General features: G+C 41.2%; 1 protein-coding gene across 2 annotated transcripts in view; it reads left to right on the top strand.

Annotated features, from left to right (window-relative positions):
- The first annotated feature begins 7,643 nt into the window (after nucleotides 1-7,643).
- Nucleotides 7,644-15,005, top strand: part of SLC38A1 (solute carrier family 38 member 1) — a 118,767-nt gene continuing 111,405 nt past the window's right edge. Inside the window, exon 1 of one of the 2 annotated variants that reach the window (XM_040343907.1) lies at nucleotides 7,644-7,887. The gene's annotated coding sequence lies outside the window, so the exon portion shown is untranslated. The remainder of the gene's footprint in view (nucleotides 7,888-15,005) is intronic. The other variant, XM_040343906.1, reaches the window with a different exon arrangement.

Genomic DNA, 15,005 nt, shown 5'->3' with positions numbered 1-15,005 from the left:
ACAGGTGATTTAAAGGTGAGCTGGCCAATCACTGTTGTTTCCCAGGCAAAGGCTGTGTCAGGTTGTGCTGGGTCCTAAAGGGATCCTACTACTGACACATTGGTGCTAGATGGCCTATTTAAAGCATGCTCAGACTCAGACTTATCGACCTGATCTTGGATTTTGTTTATTATTCTACTCATCAGTTCCTGGCTTTAGCTTCTCTTGACCACATTACTGTCTGATGCTTTGGTACCTCACTGCCTGCATGTTGCTGACACTGGCTACCCTTGTGACTGCTGTCACAGGGCTCCTGCTTCAAGCCTGCTGGTAGCTTCAGCAAGTCATGAATCCAGAACATGCAATTCCGGCAGAATGCCCCATTAACCTTGACTGGTCTACCCTGCATCTCCTCTGTTCCTTACCTGATGCCCTGCCTTATCCCCAAAGCTAAGTCTCCAGCTGCAAGTTCTGCAATCAACCTGCTGGCACTCGTGTTCTTCCTGTCCCTTGGCACCATCTATTCCACATTCTGTGGGGCTTGGGCTAGAGATAAAGTAGAGATCGACCTCTTCAATTCAGACTCCTAGAAGGTACGTGACTAGGGACGCACCGATACCATTTTTTATTAACGAGTACCATACCCTTTGTTCTGTAGATGAATAAACAGAAAGATACAAAAAGAAACTGTTTCTTTTTATCTTTCTGTTTCAGTGGCTGAGCAATGTTGTTGATAAACATTGCCTGGCTGCTTTTTTTTTTTTTTTGACAGCTCCAGAGACACGAGCCACCGTTCCTTTAGAGCGCATGTGCCCATTACATAATCGGCGCAGTTTACAGTAAATATCTCTTAAACGGTGCAAGTTTAGGAGATATTTACAGTACCTACAGGTAAGCCTTTTTACAGGTACAAACACACCAGAGGAGTTTAATTCCTCTTTAAATGCTAATGTAGCTTGTGTGTGACTTTTTCACACTTTTTTTAACGTAACTTTGGTTGCTGTCACATTGGGGGGAAGGGTGACAAACCCCCTATGTGATAGCATTTTGCTGTGACAGGTTTTCTTTACTGAGACATCAGGGGTCTAGTAGACCCACATTTATGAATAGATCAATACAAATCATTATAACACTATGATGTCCTCCTTTGTATGGCAGTCACAGTGTCCTGATTATCAGTGCAGTCCCAACAATGCCCACCAGTGCTGCCATTTAATGCCCACCAGTGCTGCCAATCAGTGTCCATTAGTGCTGCCTACCAGTGCTTATTAGTGCTGCCTATCAGTGCCCATTAGTGCTGCCTATTAGTGCCACCTATCAGTGCTCATCAGTACCGCCTAGTAATGCTGCCTACCAGTGCCCTTCAGCGCCGCCTATCAGAGACCATCAGTGCCATCTATTAGTGCCAATTGGTGCCGTTTATCAGAGCAGCCTCATCAGTGCCTCCTCAGTGCCCACCAGTGCCGCCTCATCAGTGTCCTTCCGTGCCACCTATCAATGTCCATCAGGGCCACCTCATCAGTGCCCATCAGGGCAACCTATTAGTGGCCATTAGTGCAGCTTCATCAGCGCACACACATGGTGAAGGAGAAAAAATTACCTGTTTGCTCAATTTTAGAACAAACTATGAAAATATTTTTTTTTTTTCAAAATGTTCATTTTTTTTTTGTTTGTTTAACAAAAAATGTAAAACCCAGTGGTAATTAAATACCATCAAAACAATGATAACACATTTTATTTGGGTCATTTAAAGTGTGACAGCGCTGAAAGCTTAAAATTGGTCGGGGCAGGAAGGGGGTAAAAGTGGTTAAAAAGAGGACTTTATTTGGATAGCAATCTCCTTCAATTATTCTTTTGTATTTGTGCCAGTACACATGCATTGTTCACTTGTAATGTCATACCCCAGCTGTATAGAACTGCAGAAACCATTGTGACCTGTCATTATGACATGAGGAAAAAAAAAAACAATGCTAGTGGTAGAGGTGGTGGGACATTTAGTAAAGTTCAGGCTATATAAGTAGAACTAGCAATATTGAGCTAAGCCAGGCTGGAGCTTTACAAAGGGTTATAAATCACGCAATGCAAGATCAAGTCAAGAGAAACAGTTTAAAAATATTAAAAATTATATTGGTAAAATAAAAAAGAAACGTACAATTGGGATAAATTTCAGGAGATAATCTTATAACTACAATCTTTCCTGGATCACATGGTCATACACTTTACAATCCGATTGTACAATGAGAGAGGAAGGTGGAGGGGATCTGCTGTTCCCTCTCCTCTTTGGGGTCACATCTTTTCTCCTCCTCTCTCCCCCCACCCCCCAATTTCCTGTATATTCTTGGGATGGTACCACAATGTGGACATTCATAGCATAAGGCCCAACCCAAAAATTTCAAATTACAGTATTACAGCTTACCGGTCTTTACACAAGGTAGCTGCATTATTTTTATTTTTTTTACACTTTTTTAGTTTATTTTCACTTAGTAATCCTAACATTAACACACTTTCTGTCTCAGGGTGACAACTGTACTGAACAGCATCATCACCATGGACAGTGAGTGTCTTAGGCTACATAGCACTGGGTTAGAAATACAGAACGCTTATCTCTTTTCTCCTTAATGGGGGAGGTGTTTTGTAGTCCATGGCTATAGTGGTGAGAAATGCTGACAACAGTTCAGAGGCAGATAACACAGCAAGTTAAAGCATTTGTTAACCCCAAAAAAATTAAATAAAAGGATCCTGCTCCTTTAAAGCATGTTATATGACAGTGCTTGTCTTGTGTCATTTGGCCCCCTGTAACACCTAAAAAACCTGGCTGATCCTGCCAGCCCCCCCCCCCCCCCTCTGTAAACTGACCACAGTGTATCATGGCTGCTGAGACCAGACACTGTGGTCAGTTTATGTGCCTCTGTCATCAGCAGCCTGCTATCTGCTCTCCTCTCTGCTCCTGTGTCTTCCTCCCCCTCCCCTCTGTCTGTGTGTGAGCCGTCCCTCCCCCCTCCTGCTGCTCTCATAACACTAACCTGTATATACCATCAGCACAACCTCCTATTGCAGTGTCCCCCTCTGTGAATGATTTATTAATATAAATGCTGTAAATACCTAATTTAAGAGCCGAGATTTTGATCACATGACCAGCTAGTTCTCTCCTCCTCCCTCCAGGCTGACATCCCACGGAGTGATTACGTTCTCCCAGAGGTGGGAGCCGTCCCAGCAGGGAAAACACAGTGGCCCGGATTCACAAAGCACTTGCGTCGACGTATCTCAAGATACGCCGCGTAAGTGCAAATATGCGCCGTCGTATCTGTGCGCCGGACCCACAAAGTAAGATACGCCTAAAAATAGGCTTCATCCAGCCGGCGTAACTTGCCTACGCCGGCGTAGCGTGGGCGCACATTTAGGCTGGTCGCTTTCATTGATCAGCTATTCAAATATGCAAATGAGGAAAATACGGCGATTCACGAACGTAAGTGCGCCCGACGCAGGCTACGACTGGTGCGCGTAAGTTGTACGTCCGGCGTAAAGTTAAGCCCCATAAAGCAGGTGTAACTCAGCAGCAGACATGCAAAGGTCTTCACCAGGGAACTCAAGCCGGCGTATTTTACGTAGTTTACGTTGGACGTGAATATGGCTGGGCGTAGGTTACGTTAACGCCGTAGGCAGTGATCTGTCGTATCTTAGGCAGTTGTTCCGACGTGGTTATGAGCATGCGCATGCGCAGTTGTTGATACGTATCTGTCTGGCGCTTACGCCGACTTACGCCTTCGAAACCCAGCTCAGTTTTGGGAGCATTGGCTTTGTGAATTCAATGCTTGCCTCTCTGCGCTTCGTCGGCGTAGCATACAGGAGATACGCTACGGCGGCATAAATGTGCGCCGCTGTCTGTGAATCCGGGCCAGTGATTTTTAGCAGCGGCTATAGCCACTGGTAATAATCACATCCTAAAGCTGCCCATAGATGGCGCAATTTAATCGGCCGATTCCCCCATCAACTTAGTCGGTGTTGATGGGGGAATCCATCCTGTGGAGCTATTGGATTCTACCGACAGGGGAGGGGAGCCGTCCTGGCCAGGAGAACACAAAGTGATTATTGCTAGTGGCTACAGCCACTTTTAATAATCGCATGATAAATCTGACAGGAGGTTGTTCGATTGATCAAGTTTGGTACAATTAGCCTGCCTGTCCTGCTGAACTGCCTGAGATTTGAACCATCTGCGGCCGGCTTAAAAATCTGACATGCTGGTTGTATCTAAGTCAATCAAGGAATCGACTTGGTTACAACAATAAGCCTACCCATATACGATTCAATTCTTGGCTGGTCACTGCTGAACTCCCATATTCAAACTCTCTTTGGCTGGCTTCAATTTACATAACCTTTAAGTATAAAAAAAAGAAATAAAGAAAAGGTTTAAAAAAGGACACTAAATAAATAATAATAACTTTTAAGAAATCCCCGCCCCCACATGCTCAAACGCAAACGAGCATGTCAGACACACACAAAACGACAATTGTGCCGCACCTCTTAGGTATCGCCGCACATGTCAGAGTGAAAAGAATAGTTCTGGAGCCATAATTTACAGTTAATTTTAACATGATGAGCTGAAAATTTTGGAAAATATTCCCTATGAACAAATTTTGCTACTGTCATTTTCTCACACAATTTTTAGAGTTGGCATATTTGGTATCTATTTACTCAACACAATTTCACCTTTTATATATTAAAAAAAAAAAATTGAGTCCATACATTCTGGTTTCCCCGACGAGAAACCCGAGAGTGTGTATACTTACCTGTCGCCGTGGAAACCTGTGCATGCTCGAAATGACTTTGATGCATGCGCGGTAGCTTCCACGGCATAGGTAGGGTGAAGCAAGATGGCGGCGACGGCATCAAATTTGACGAGCGCATGCTCGTCGTACGCGATGACGTCACCGCGTTCTTGCCTTTCAAGAGAACCGCGGTTCTTTTGAAAGGTCTGTGTGTACACTTGGGTGGCAAGAGATTCTTGCCAAGAATCTCGTCGGGAAAACCAACGTTTTTTTCCTGACGAGATTCTTGCCCATGTGTACGAGGCCTAATGCCGCGTACACACAACCATTTTTAATGGTCTAGAAAAAAACTAAGTTTTTTTCAACCCGATTATTGTTAAGCCGACCTTGCTTACGCACGATCGTGAAAAAAAAATGCTCTAGCAAAGCGCGGTGACGTACAACACGTACGACTGGACTATAAAGGGGAAGTTCCGTTCGGATGGCACCACCCTTGGGGCTGCTTTTGCTGATTTTGTGTTAGTAAAAGTTTGGTGAGAGACGATTCACACTTTTCAGTCTGTTACAGCGTGATGAATGTGCTATCTCCATTGCGAACGCTAGTTTTACCAGAACGAGCGCTCTCGTCCCACACACAACCATTTTTTACGATGTTAAAAACGACAACGTTAAAAACGACGTGAAAAATTAGAGCATGTTTTAAATTTTTAATGGTCATTTTTTACGTCGTGAAAAATGCTCTGGAGCCCACACACAGTCGTTTTTAATGACATTTAAAAGAACGTCATTTTTTTACGGTCGTGTGTACACGGCATAAGTCTGGCTGCAACCATTTTAACTATGGGCAGCTGAAGCTGCTGCTGTTCACTTCCTGGATTTACACAGACTCACAGAGGCACACCTCCAGCTCTGCAGCTCTCATTGATCCTCTTATGCCTCATCCTCCCCTCTCTTCCTGGCAAACTCTCACGAGAGTGAGAGAGAGAGCTGTGCATGATGTCATAAGCCTAGGCTTTTTACCAGAGAAAAGGGCTACAGGAAGTGGGCTGTATAAGGTATTTACTGGCAGAAAACAAATGTTTTACTATCCAAAGTTAAAACAACAAGGGCAGAAGATTAAATAGATGGAATGTTGAAAAAATTACTGAAGTTCTGCTTTAAGTGGATGCTGGTTACCTTTTTCAACTGCTACTGGAACAGATTTAACTTTCAACTTTCTACATTTGGACTGTTTTGATACACAGTGCCTCTTTTTTTTTTTTTCCATAATTCCTTACCTGTGGACTTTTGCACTTTGAAATCTTGCACACTTTTTTGTTTTTTTGCACATTGCACTTTAATATTCAATATAAGGTATCATTACAGTTTGTGCTTATTGATTTGAGTATTATTGTGTTTCATTTAGCGCTGCACTTTATTATGTTTAATATATTTACTAAAATTAGAGATTATTATGTGTTGGTGTGTACCAAAATTAATTTGGGTGTATTTTCTTTCAGATTTGAATAACAGTAGCGCAAATATTCTTTAACATAATGTTTTTTTTTTTTTTTTTATAAATTCTATTTTTTATTATTATTATTCATACTTTAATTTTATTCAACGTCTGCTTCCAGAAAAGATATACAGTAATGTTTTAGGGGTTTTTAAGTCTTTATTATTCGTGCTCATTACTGTTTAGGCTTATTGATTTGAGTACTATTGTGTTTCATTAAGCGCTGCACTTTATTATGTTTCATATATTTACTAAAATTAGAGATTATTATGGGTTGGTGTGCACTAAAATAAATCTGGGTTTATTTTTTTCTGAAACAATAGATTTGAATAACAGTAGCGCAAATATTCTTCAACATAAAAAAAGAATTATAAATTCTATTTATTATTATTATTATTATTATTATTATTATTATTATTATTATTCATACTTTCATTTTATTCAACAACTGCTTTTAGAAATGATATAATGTTTTAGGGGTTTTTAAGTTTTTAGTATTTGTGCTCATTATTATGCTTATATAAATTTACAAAAATTTGAGATTATTATGTGTTGGTGTGCACTAAAATGAATCTGGGTGTATTTTTTACTGAAACAATAGATATGAATAAGTGTAGTGCAAGTGTTCTTCAACATAATTTTTTTTTATAATAATTAATAAATTCTATTATTATTATTCATTCTTTTATTTTATTCAACAACTGCTTTCAAAAATGATATAATGTTTTAGGGGTTTTTAAGTTTTTAGTATTTGTGTTCATTATGGTTTATGCTTATTGATTTGAGTACTATTATGTTTCATTAAGTGCTGAACTTTATTATGTTTCATATATTTACTAAAATTAGCGATTATTATGTGTTGGTGTGATCTAAAATGAATCTTGGTTTATTTTTTTTCTGAAACAACAGATTTGAATAACAGCAGCGCAAATATTCTTTAACATAAAAAAAAAATATATAAATTCTATTTATTATTATTATTATTATTCATACTTTCATTTTATTCAACAACTGCTTTCAGAAATGATATAATGTTTTAGGAGTTTTTAGTATTTGTGCTTATTACTGTTTATGATTTGAGTACTATTATGTTTCATTTAGCGATGCACTTTATTATGTTTCATATATTTACAAAAATTAGAGATTATTATGTGTTGGTGTGCACATTCAACAACTGCTTTCAGAAACTATATAATGTTTTAGAGGTTTTTAAGTTTTTAGTATTTGTGCTCAAAATGAATTTACAAAAAAATAATAATGGCTCCAGCAGCGAAAAGGGTTAAAATGTAAGCGACACATGATCCTAAGCAAAATTCTAAAGTTTAACCGGAAAAGAGAAATTAATTTCAAATTAAAGAAAAAAGCATGACAGCAATCCCATAGCCAGACATCAGTGATGTGAGCCCATGGCAGTAGCACTGTGGCTCACAGAACTAGGTAGGATGTGTGTAGGAGGTGCTCTAACACACGCTTTCAGTCTGATGCAATCCTTTGTCTGCACAGTAGAGTACGCACATCCATTTGGTACAGCTGCTTCTTGCTGTCTCCTTCTCCATCCATCCCTCCAGCAAGTGATCCCAGCTCCCCATCTTTGGATGTACTGCCTAGTCTTCATTGTGGAACTACCTCAACACCTTCTACACATAGGTAAGACCTTACTGCTTAGAACCACTGAGTAGCATCCTTGTATGACGCCTAGTATGTGCTGAAGGACCCTGTGACTTCTATGTTTAGCTGTCACTAAGGAATATTTTATATTCTCTGATCAGAATACTTTCCTAAGCTGGAAGGACAGATCCAGTAGACATCCTGTTCTTCTGCGGATGCAATGTGGCATGCCAGTTATGTGACCACAGTCTCCTTGGACAGGGCATCACATATATAGCATGTCCTTCTGGATGGGGCTGGCATGTTCTGAGATGGATGTAAATAGCAGCACGTTTCCATGGCGTGCCCTTCATGAATGGAGAGCTAGGGCATTGGGGTCATTGGGGTATATTATCTCTGGATGAGGCTGAATGACCTATTACATGCTACTCAAAGGCACACGACCGCTCCTATTTCTATGTCACAGTTGGATCTAGAGCTAAATAGATCCACACCCCTCCTCCCTTTAAGGCACGCTTCTTATTCCACCTAGACAGATTACACATTGGGTGATAATAATTATTCCACACCTGTCACATGAGGTTTTTTATTTTTTTTTACAAGCCTGATGTAGAATTGCATGTGAATTGCATCCTTTATAACCTGATGATGCTTTGGAGGGAAATGTGCTGCTACCCCCTTAGTATTTCTTTTATGATTAATTGGAAATATTTTATTGATCGGTGTTATAAAACGTGATGACGAAGGCTGGTGATGACTGTACTAGCACATGATTGGGAGAGAGCATCATGGACGGAGGTGGTCTTGACGTCATGGCACTTCATCATCTACATATACAGGTCTCTAGGCATTTGTCAGCTGACCCCCCTCCAGAAAAAGCATCATCACACACTGCTCACAATGTACTGCAAGGCGGCAGCTGTGACATTGTATCCTGCAAGGCTTTAAAGCTTATGTAAAGCGACAGCAGTGTGTTCTCTGGTGGGTTTATGTTTCCTTACCAAGACAACATTGCTGTAACGTGGGAAATTCCACTGTGATTGGTTGCTGAGGAGTGACGTTGCAGGAAGCGAGGCTTTCCATCCTCCATAATCCTCTTAGCACAAGCAGTATAATCTTGGATTCTGATCTACATGTAAAGGCAAAGGGAGCACAGACATAAATCACGTGCCTTTTCTGGGTCTTCTATATTTATATCTTTGGAGAATTATTTATTATATTGTGTCAATAAAAATAAAATAAAAATAGTATACAGGATTCAACTAGGGTGACCACATTTTCAAATGGCTATTCAGGGACCCCCTTCCCAAAAATCAGCTTGTGATGTACCAAATCACAGCACAGTCGGTGCAAGCCACGCGCGCTCTACCCAGAACCACTGATCACGCCCCAAAAAAGGCCGCCGCATCACCACTTACAGTACTTGTCCTGGCCGGCCGAGACCTGTGGATGCCTTTTTTGGGGGCATCAGATCGGCTCAGAGAGGTGGCTGTGTCAGTTTCATTCTGGGACACTGTATTGTTCTGGAATGAAGGTGCCCGGGACAGACCCGCAAAATGCGGGACTGTCCCGGGAAATCCGGGACACGTGCTCACCCTAGATTCAACAGCAACATCTTTTAAAACATTACACCACATAAAATAACTAATATTATAATTGTTGATAATATTCGCTACCACAGTATGTTTGAAATTGGAAAGTGAAAGAGCTGTCAACAGCATTCACACCTAGGTATTTTGGCCTCCATCCACACCTAGGCATTTTGGCCTCCATCCACACCTAGGTATTTTGGCCCCCATCCACACCTAGGCATTTTGGCAACCATTCAACCCTAGGCGTTTTGGGATTGAGGCAGAATCACTGCGATTCCGCCCGAGAACTCCAATAGCGCTTCAATTTCAAAAACGCAGGTTCCACTATTTTAAATAGTACATAATACACGGTGTGGCAAAACGAATAGTGTGACGCTTTCCCCCAAAAGAAGCTCCTGCTCCATTTTGGGCGAAATGCTTCACAATGCGATTTGCCGTGTGATAAATCACGTAACAATCGTGTCAAAACTGCACCGCATTTTAGGCGCCATCGAAAATAATGGCACCTTACCCTGCGTTTTGCCATTGTAGTGCGTTTTGAGATCGCAGAGCGATTCTGCCGGGATCCCAAAACGCCCAGGTGTGAATGGCGCCTAAAGCGTTTCTCTAGGCAAAACCTTTTTTCAGTTTTGTTTGGAGTGAGGAAGGTTTAGAGCTTCTGTTTAGTGATACTAAGCACACACTGTTCACACCTGAGCGTTTTGTAGCTTGAAGCCTGAAGATACAAAACACTGGAGGGGGAAAAATCAATTATTCTCTATGGAGACGGTTCACATCTCCACTCCAAAACGCCAGAAGCCAAACACCTGAAGCTCAAAAAAGTTCTGGAGCTTTTTTTGTAGCTCAATTCATGCATATTTGTGCGTTTTTCTTCTTGACATTTTGACCTGTACAAAACGCATTAAAACGCTGCAAAATCGTGCGACTTTCTGCCTGAAAACACTACGCTCCTGTATGAATGCAGCCTAAATTACATTGTCCCTTCTATTTCTGTATATGGATGATGGCACTGTAATTATTTTAGTAAGAAAATATCAAAATACTTTTTTTCTATAAGATATACAGTTGTCACATGACCAAGCTTATTCCCAGTTTCCCCTTTCCTATCTGTAGGGAAACATAAGCAAGAGGAGCTTCTAGTCATCTGCTGTTGGTCACATGTTAAAAATAAAAAACAGCCTTTAAAATACAGAGTAAAAATAAAATATAAATAAACTTTTTTAAATTGCCATACAAATATATATTTGAAATCAAATCTTTATTATTTTTGGGCAATAAAATAGTGTGGGCAGATGTCTGCCAGTCACAGGCTGTGTCACGGCCATCTAGCTTGTGTCTTAGAAAAAGAGGGAGGGGAAGCCTCCATCAATCTACATTCCCCTAGTGGCACACAGAAAAAATTACCTGGCAGGGGATTTAACCCTTCGCTACTCTTCTATACCATAACAGAAAAAAAGGTTTGGGCTAAACAAGGTCCATAAGGACATAGATGAGCAAGTTTGGGTTGGAGGAACTGAACTGGCCTGCAGTCCCGACCCTTTGGGATAAATTAGAACAGAGACTGCGAGCCAGGCCTTCTCGTTCACATCAGTGCCTGACCTCACAAATGCGCTTCTGTAAGAATGGCCAAACAATCCCAAAGACATGCTCTTAAACCTTGTGGAGAGCCTTCCCAGAAGAGTTGAAGCTGTTATAGCTGCAAATGGTGGGCCAACTCAATATCGAACCCTACGGACTAAGACTAGGGTGCCATGAAAGTTCATGTGTGTGTAAAGGCAGGTGTCCCAATACTTTTGGTAATATAGTGGTATATTGGTAATTTGCAAGATCTGTAAGCCTTGGCAGTTTTATGCTGCCGTCCTCTTTTGGGTATAGCTGTTTTTCCTTGTATAAAATAAATTCAGTATCCAACAGAACCTCTCATATTGGCTGTGGCAGGTTTGGAGTGTGGAGATATCAACCATGGGAGTTCTCAAAATCTAAAATTAACAAAAATGATTGGCACTTTTTTTGGACTGATATTTCAATCTAGGTACTGACTGCTTTGGTAGACGCTACATTGTCCAATATATGCATCACAAGTTCATCATGACTTATTTTTGATAGATTCACTTTAAAAATTTCAAATGATGAGTTTTAATAATTAAAGTACAACTTTAATCTTAGTGTATTTGTCCTTTACTACTTCCAAGCCAACCCACATACATATAATAAAAAGTGAAGCGCTCAAAAATGTAACAATGTGACATATATCATTTAATGCAATTTATGCTATCAAAAAATTCATAGTCCATGTGTAGGAACATTTTTGATAGTGACAGTTCATAAAAATATTAATGTGTTTCCACCAAATGACATATAACTCTCTTTATAGTTTCTACAAGACTCCTCTGTGTATCCCGCCACCAATACAATGCACTCACCAGAGCATTTGGTTGCACAGATTATAGGCAAATGGGCTCAATGGCATCAACCAAAATGCAGCAATATGACCTTGAAGACGGTCACTTTAAGGAGCTGTCTCTCTAGAGATGAAAACGAACAGGGTTGTTGTACCATTAAAACCGACAGATGAGTAGTAGGACTATGCAGAACAGATGCTCCCCAAAATAAACTCCAAAGGAATACATATAATGTAATATTTAAAAAAAAAAAAAAAAACACACATGAGAAAATAAAAATGAAATTAAAAAATTGTGATCATGTCTAAAAAATCCACAGTGTGCACTACCACCAATCCAATGCACTCACCAGACCAAATGGCTGCACAGGTTGTGAACAGCAAATGAACACAGTAGAAATAACTAAGCCTTTAAGGATGGTCCTTTCATAATGGCACCAAACAGGTGGTTACCTCGTAGTAATACACAGGTAGATGGCAAAGCTGTGTGGAAAAAGTGCTTACCAAACCGGAGCCAGATAGGACTATGGAGGGGGGGGGGATTTACTAAAGGAAAATCCACTTTGCACTATAAGTTCACTGCTAATGCCCTTGGAAGTGCAGTCGCTGTAGATCTGAGGGGGACATGCCAGGGAAATAAAAAACAGTATTTTTGCTCATACATGATTGGATGGTAGAAATCAGCAGAGCTTCCCCTCATTTTCTGATCTTCCCCTCAGATCTACAGCGACTGCACTCCCAAGTGCACTTCCAAGTGCAAAGTGGATTTGCCTTTAGTAAATCAACCCCATAGTGTATTTGAAGTATTCTCAGACAAGTAAGGCTTAAAACAACAATATCCTTGACTTACCAATATGGCCGCCTCAAACACACCATGTGGTGGTGATGACGTCACCACTCTTACTCTGCCCAATGTGTTTCGCGCTCTAGCGCATCATCAGGGATCAGAATTTTTTGATGTTATAAATTTCATTATATGATACACGTCACATTTATATGTTTTTGAGCACTGCACTTCTGTTTATATTTATTTATAGTGAAGGTTTGGACATATTTACCTTTGGTGCTAGCAGTTATTCTTTCCACATACTGTACTTAATTTCATCCTACTCTGAGATATTCCTCCTCCAAGATATTCACAGCCCGGCCTTGCCCTGTTGTGCATGTGTGCTAGTCATCCTATTCATTGCTATTGCTGGCAAAGTACTTATGGTGGCCCCAGCCTCCATAGAGGAGTATGACTCCATCCATAGGAAATAAATGAGTCCACATTCCACAACGCATATGTGCAGAAAATTCAGAAACCAACTGTTTTTTTCTGTGCAAACGCTGTGCAGCAGTGGTCACAGATGCATAGTGAAGATCTCTGGAATAAGATTAAAAGGTTACGCTGAGTGGGAAGGAGGAGGTAGTAAAGTCCACTTTTACCATATTTATAGGCTATAGCTGTCCTCAAATAGGCATACCCCTATATGTTAAATACTGATGTTACAAACGTAATACAAGGTGTTTTATTCTGTCAAAGGCTGTCCTGTAGTCATTGTATTTCAGCACAATAGGCCCTCATAGATATCTATGTTGTCTCCCAAAGCTATACTGTACACACTAGGGAGAGAGTCCGTTAGAAGTTTATGAGGACCGTGTGAGCTGTTGGTGGGAGGTCTGGGCAGGCAGGATAAATGCTATGAGCTATGCATTTTTCTGCTCCAAAAATAAATAGTTTTGCTTATATATTTTAACAAATGACAAATTAACAAAATGCAAAATTTCACACAGTGACATTAAAAAATGGCCCCACACCCACTTCTCTATACCCATAAATGGTCAGCTGACCACAATGTCTTCCTTCATTAGGAAGATTGGGACCAAAATGTGGACAACAGCAAAGTCCTGGTCCTTAAACATTACAGCCCTAAAAACGATTAACGAGATGCTCCCCCACTGGTACCTAGTCAAAATTGTCCCCAGCTATCCATCTTGCTTCCAGGGATGTGCAGAACTGGGGTCCCATTTATACATTTGGTGGGGCTGCATGACCACGTGCACCTTTTGCTCAAAAATCTTCTGCATTATATCTAATCTCCAAGACACCAGAACACCCCTAGAGACCACCTCACTGAAACCAAAAAATATGATCACACAATCTATGAAGCATGAAAAGATTAAATCTACTCTGATAGTGCTGCATCATATCAGGGTGTTGGAAGAGTTTGGTGTTATCCAGGGTTCTCACCCAAGCAGATTGAGGGGTGCATTTGATTTGCCTGGGGAAAACTGCCTTTGATTAAGTTCCTGGAGTTCTGAAGCCTTGCACAGTATCAGGTGGGATGAAGCTTCCAACCTTGGGTTCAGGTTTTATGGACAATAAGCACACTGCCCTTTTAGTATAGAGGCTGACTATGGTTGAGGCCTCCACCCTTCTAGTGAGACCGCTGTGCTGTCAGGGAGCAGAAGAATGGAAACACAAGGGACTTCTGTCTTTCTGCACTCACCAGGCCAACACCAGTTAAGTTACTGCAAGAGCAGCATGTGAATATTCTTGTGTTCTGGGTTGAGAGTTTGCTTCTAGACTGGGAGCCGTGTAGTCCAATGTGAGCTGTTATACAGCCAGGAAGCAGTTTTCATTTGAAGGCTCTATAAAGCTGAAACCCCTATGTGGGAATGCTGATGTAAGGAACCTTAACTTTTAAATAAAATGGGCAAAGAAAACCACGAAGAGTACTTTACTGGCTGGACTGAAGTTCATAAAAAGTACTACAGTTGAGCTGAACCTGCCACACCATATCAGCAGATAATGACCACCAAGTATACCAAAGTATGGCTAGCATGGGTAGATAATTATCTACATCCAGGCTTTGACAGCACTCTACTGGACCTGTAAATACCTATACACACCATACCAACAAATGTAGTGCCATGTGCAGGCCAGTCGGAACCCGACAGGCAAACCAAGCAATTGCCTGGGGCCCCCGAGCTGGCCAGGGGCCCCCGAGCTAGCCAAGGGGCCCCAGCAGGGAGGGCCCTTGCCGCTGCTTCCTCCTGCAGTCCGGTCGGCCGTGTACCATAACCGCGCGGTACAGGAGAATCAGGTTCCTGTTCCCGGCCGGACTGACAGGAAGTGCACACACTGTGTGTTCACTACCTTTCAGTCCGGCCCCGGGAAC

Source organism: Rana temporaria, chromosome 3 (genome assembly GCF_905171775.1).
Source record: "Rana temporaria chromosome 3, aRanTem1.1, whole genome shotgun sequence".
Classification (NCBI taxonomy): Eukaryota; Metazoa; Chordata; class Amphibia; order Anura; family Ranidae; genus Rana; species Rana temporaria.
This window is presented reverse-complemented; position numbering and strand designations above follow the sequence as displayed.